Source organism: Nicotiana tabacum, chromosome 14 (assembly GCF_000715075.1).
Source record: "Nicotiana tabacum cultivar K326 chromosome 14, ASM71507v2, whole genome shotgun sequence".
Classification (NCBI taxonomy): Eukaryota; Viridiplantae; Streptophyta; class Magnoliopsida; order Solanales; family Solanaceae; genus Nicotiana; species Nicotiana tabacum.
Window position 1 is genome coordinate 23,779,307 of NC_134093.1, and position 4,782 is coordinate 23,784,088.

Below are 4,782 nucleotides of genomic sequence, written 5' to 3' on the forward strand. Positions count from 1 at the left end.
ATCCTCCCCCTCTTAAAACAATCGTTCGTCCTCGAACGAGCATGGAGACATACTTGAAGTAGTGAAAAGATGAGGATAACGGCTGCGCATATCGTGCTCGATCTCCCAAGTCGCCTCCTCGACCGGCTGACCTCTCCACTGAACCTTCAGAGAAGCAATATTCTTCAACCTCAGCTTTCGAACCTGCCTATCTAAGATCGCCACCGGCTCCTCAACATAAGATAAATCCTTATCCAACTGAACTGAGCTGAAATCCAATACGTGAGACGGATCGCCGTGATACTTCCGGAGCATAGAATACTACAAGAAAAGGGACTTTTTGCGGCAACATTTAGTGGCGACTCTATTTGTTGCAACAAATATTATACTAGTAGCGGCGACTTTAAAAGCCGTTGTTGAAGGTAAATATTTAGTGGCGAGGTTTTTAGGTTGCCGGTAATATGCGCTACCAATACTGAAATCTAACATTCCCGCTAAGAACATAATTTTTGGCTCCGTAGTTCTAGCAGCGACTGGTAAATAGTCGCCTCAAAAGGACAACTTGTAGCGACATGGTCGCTACAAATAGATTAATTGATTTTATTTTAAAATAAAAAGTACTAAATAGAATGTCCAAAAATATCTTCGCTAGGTTTCCTTGCTCCAATACTAGTTCTTTACTGCGTTTCTTCTCTGTAAAATTCTAAAATTTTCTCTACTCAAACACCTCACAATCTCTCAAATCGCTCAAATCATAAATATGTGAACCATTCGGTAGAGACAACTCAAAAGCCGTAATCACACATTGTGAATTGTGACTCCATAAGGTATGTGCTCAAATCCCAAATCCTTTACGGTGATAATTATATTCTAAGATTTTACCTCAAATTTCTCTGACCCACTTTAAAATGTACTAGGAATAGCCGGTCGTCTAAAGCCAAAGAAGGAAGGAGGAAAGTTTAAAGTTTGAAAATCACTGCGAGGGTAAGCTATTCGAAGCCATTCGAAGTTTTGAAGGTACAATGTCTATTTATCTTTATTTTTATTTCCCTATTTTGTCGATTCTCGGTCTTGACGGTCGTCTCTCAGTTATCTCTCTCTCTTAGTGATGGACCTACATATTTTTGCATCTGGCTCCAATTCCAGATGGTTATTTACTTTTTATTTTATTAGTTTTATATCAATTCTTTGAAGGAGGAGTTAACTTTCCAAATATTGATAGCACGGTAAGCTGTCAAGAAATGTGGTAAGATTAGGAACTAGGGAGAGAAAGAGATACTTTTCATGGTAATAACGATATCTAATTGAGTGTCATGGTTTAGTTCGCTGCATTTAGAATAGTATAAATTTTCACTGATTTAGTTGATCTAAGTGTTTCACAAATATAGTTCATGATGCTTGTATCTTTAATTTCGTAAATAGAATCTGTATTGAAGTAGAATCGGTGCTTTACTGATTAAATTTGGTATGAATATCAAACATAAATTTACCTTATAAAAAAAAATGAATATCAAACATAATATTACATTTGTGTTTAGGATAAATCTGAAGTTTGTGGCGGGCTGCGAAAGCATAAGTTGCAAGCCTTTGTGTTCAGTACTATGCAAAGGCTTTTTAGAGCATGGAAAGCTGAGTTGCAAAGGAATATGGAACAGGAGTTGCAAAGGAGGTGGGAAGAGGAGCGTGAACAAGTGGATATAGAACAATAAGCTGCTTTCATGACCCGAATGCAACAAGTACTGCTAATATTTTTGTACTTTTCATAACTTGGTATGATCATAGAAGGAAATTGGATTCTATATCTTCAATATGTGGCTTTTTTATCTGAATCAACCTGAATAGACTTTGGAAGTGATAATGACTGATAGTTGTGTTTTTTGTTAGAATGGATTAAGATATTGTAAGCCTGCGTCATTTACATGCTCTTTTAAATATGGAACTTTGAAAGAGGCTTCTCCGATCTGATGTGTTAGCTTCTTCTAAAGCTTTTGACCCTTATGTTACAGCAGTGAACTTCAGTTACACCAAAGCATGAAACTAGCAAGTTCCATCGAACTATGTCCATTTTCTGCCATTAAGAAGTTTACCATTTCTGGAGTCTTTTCTATGAAAAAATTTTGACAGTGATAATATCAAGATTGTACCATATCCTTCCAGGATTTAGGGTGAAAAAATTGTAAACAAGTCTTATGCACTTATTTATAACATTACCCTGTATCATCTGTTGAATATCATTCTTAAGATACATCCCACTTGAGCAACACATGATCTGTTTACTTGGTAGAATTATTGCACATTGAATTTCAGATGGATAGATATATGAACAATCTTCTTTCTGATAGAATAACACTCACACAATGTACACTGCCTAGTTCTATTTAGAGTTGATCTTTCATTTAAGTCTTGGGATTATTGTCACTCCTTTACTATTTGCATTAAATTATGAGAATTGTCAAAGTGATCTTGTTTTTTTTCACTTTAATACAGGGGCAAGGTCCAAGGTTCATAAAAACTGGCGTAGACCAAGGAGGAGTTTGAAGGCACTTAATATCTTTTTTGGGCCATATGTATATGCGTAGAATGAAAATGAACAATAAAGTATTGTGCAGTCTATATTGTAATTGACTTTTTAGTAATGGAAGTAATTTTAATATTTTGTTTGAGGAATGCTTTTGGGTGTTTGTTGGACAATATTGGATTCTCTTAATACTTGTAGGCAATTGATAGAAATATATTTGTATTTTAATTTTTGAAAATTGTTTGCCACTAGAAATGTAGTATAATTGTAGTCATTATAGTTGCTGAATGAATAAGTCTTAGTGGCGACAAAACCTTGTCACAAAAGATTAGTTGTGGCGAATTGAGGGTTGCTACTAAAGGTATACTGCTTTTTGTAGCGACTACATTCGCCTCTAAACATCGTTATTTGTTGATAGTTTAATAGTTTTTGTGGCGGAGTGTAGTCGCTACTAGGCATTCTATAGTGGCGACATAATAGTTGCCACTGATGATTAAATAGTTTTAGCGGCGACTAAGGTTGCCGCTAAAGGTCATTTTACAGCAGCGACTTGGTTAAAATCTATTTCAGGGAACTACTTTTTGTGGCGTATATGTTTACTTTTTGTGGCATATCCAGTTGCCACTAATTCATACCATTTGTGGCGACCCCTATATGTCGTCACAAGAAACATTTAGTAATGGATTTACTTGCAACAAGCTAATTGTCGCCACTAAAACCGATTAGCAGCGACTTTCAGGGCTTTTGTAGCGACTTTTGTCGCCGCAAAATGTCCGATTTCTTGTAATGGAAACATGAAATACTGGATGAACTCTTGCTAGACTGGGAGGCAAGGCAAGCTCATAAGTAACTTCCCCAACACGTCGCAATACCTCAAATGGACCGATAAACCTCGGGCTCAGCTTGCCCTTCTTTCCGAACCTCATAACACCCCTCATGGGTGACACCCGGAGCAATACTCGTTTCCCAACCATAAATGCAACATCGCGAACCTTCCGATCCGCATAACTCTTCTGCCTGGACTGGGCCGTGCGTAGTCTATCCTGAATTACCCTAACCTTATCCAGAGCATCCTGAACCAAGTCTGTACCCAATAATCTAGCCTCGCCCGGCTCGAACCAATCCACTGGAGACCTACACCGCCTACCATACAGAGCCTCATACGGTGCCATCTGGATGCTCGACTAGTAACTGTTGTTGTAAGCAAACTCCGCTAGTGGCAAGAACTGATCCCACGAACCCCCAAACTCCATCACACACGCACAGAGCATATCCTCTAACATCTGAATAGTGCGCTCGGACTGTCTGTCCGTCAGAGGGTGAAATGTTGTGCTCAACTCCTACCCGAGTACCCAACTCTCGTTGTACGACTCTCCAGAACCGTAATGTAAACTGCGTACCCCGGTCAGAGATGATAGATACCGGTACGCCATGAAGCCTGACAATATCTCAGATATAGACTCGAGCCAGCTGCTCGGAAGAATAGGTAGTCATCACAGGAATGAAATGAGCTGACTTGGTCAGCGGGTCCATAATCACCCAAACTGCATCAAACTTCCGGCTAGTCCGTGGAAGCCCAACAACGAAATCCATAGTGATCTGCTCCCATTTCCACTCTGGAATCTCTAACTTTTGAAGCAACCCACCTGGTCGCTGATGCTCATACTTCACCTGCTGAAAATTTAGGCACCGAGATACATACTCCACTATGTCCTTCTTCATTATCCTCCACCAGTAATGTTGTATCAAGTCCTGATACATCTTCGCGGCACCGGGATGAATAGAATACCGCGAACTATGAGCCTCTTGGAGAATCAAGTCACGCAAACCATCTACATTGGGCACACATAGCCTGCCCTGCATCCTCAATGCACCATCATTCCCAATAGTGACCTCCTTAGCATCACCGTGCTGGATCATGTCCTTAAGGACAAGCAGGTGGGGGTCATCATACTGACGCTCCCTTATACGATCATAAAGATAAGACCGAGAGACCACACAAGCCAATACTATACTTAGCTCAGAAACATCCAATCTAATAAACTAACTAGCTAAGGCCTGAACATCCAATGCCAATGGCTTCTCTGCTGCTAGAAGATATGCTAAGCTCCCCAAACTCTCTGCCCGGCGACTCAAGGTATCGGCCACTACATTGGCCTTCCCGGGATGGTACAAAATGGTGATATCATAGTCCTTAAGAAGCTCCAACCACCTCCACTGCGCAAGTTAAGATCCTTCTATTTGAACAGATGCTGCAAACTCCGATGATCAATGTAAATCTCACA

General features: G+C 39.9%; 1 long non-coding RNA gene across 2 annotated transcripts; it reads left to right on the top strand.

The window, feature by feature from the left end:
* The first annotated feature begins 609 nt into the window (after positions 1 to 609).
* Positions 610 to 2,646, top strand: LOC107777436 (uncharacterized). 2 transcript variants are annotated; one of them, XR_001646194.2, is made up of 4 exons: positions 610 to 806; positions 897 to 996; positions 1,518 to 1,749; positions 2,467 to 2,646. It is a non-coding gene; the product is annotated as an uncharacterized LOC107777436 (long non-coding RNA). The 2 variants fall into 2 exon arrangements; XR_001646193.2 differs by having other exon boundaries at positions 1,518 to 1,715.
* The last annotated feature ends 2,136 nt before the right edge of the window (positions 2,647 to 4,782 follow it).